Raw genomic sequence first — 368 nt, 5'->3', positions numbered from 1 at the left:
CATGTGGACAGTGTCTGAGGTCCCTCACAGGTGGACAGTGTCTAAGGTTCCTCACAGGTTGACAGTGTCTGAGGTCCCTCACATGTGGACAGTGTCTGAGGTCCCTCACAGGTTGACAGTGTCTGAGGTCCCTCACATGTGGACAGTGTCTAAGGTTCCTCACAGGTTGACAGTGGCTGAGGCCCCTCACAGGTGGACAGTGTCTGAGGTCCCTCACATGTGGACAGTGTCTGAGGTCCCTCACAGGTTGACAGTGTCTAAGGTTCCTCACAGGTTGACAGTGTCTGAGGTCCCTCACAGGTTTTTCAGTGTCTGAGGTCCCTCACAGGTGGACAGTGTCTGAGGTCCCTCACAGGTGGACAGTGTCT

At 54.9% G+C, this 368-nt stretch overlaps 1 long non-coding RNA gene across 1 annotated transcript in view; it reads left to right on the top strand.

Moving 5' to 3' along the window:
- LOC106512317 (uncharacterized) overlaps window positions 1-82 on the top strand; it is a 4,318-nt gene extending 4,236 nt beyond the window's left edge. Inside the window, exon 3 of the long non-coding RNA XR_001309647.1 lies at window positions 58-82. This is a non-coding gene — a long non-coding RNA (uncharacterized LOC106512317). The remainder of the gene's footprint in view (window positions 1-57) is intronic.
- Window positions 83-368: the final 286 nt, after the last annotated feature.

This window comes from Austrofundulus limnaeus, unplaced genomic scaffold (genome assembly GCF_001266775.1).
Source record: "Austrofundulus limnaeus strain Quisiro unplaced genomic scaffold, Austrofundulus_limnaeus-1.0 Scaffold5674, whole genome shotgun sequence".
In the NCBI taxonomy this organism is placed as follows: Eukaryota; Metazoa; Chordata; class Actinopteri; order Cyprinodontiformes; family Rivulidae; genus Austrofundulus; species Austrofundulus limnaeus.
Note: the sequence above shows the minus strand (reverse complement) of the source record. Positions and strands in the feature narration are given on the sequence as shown.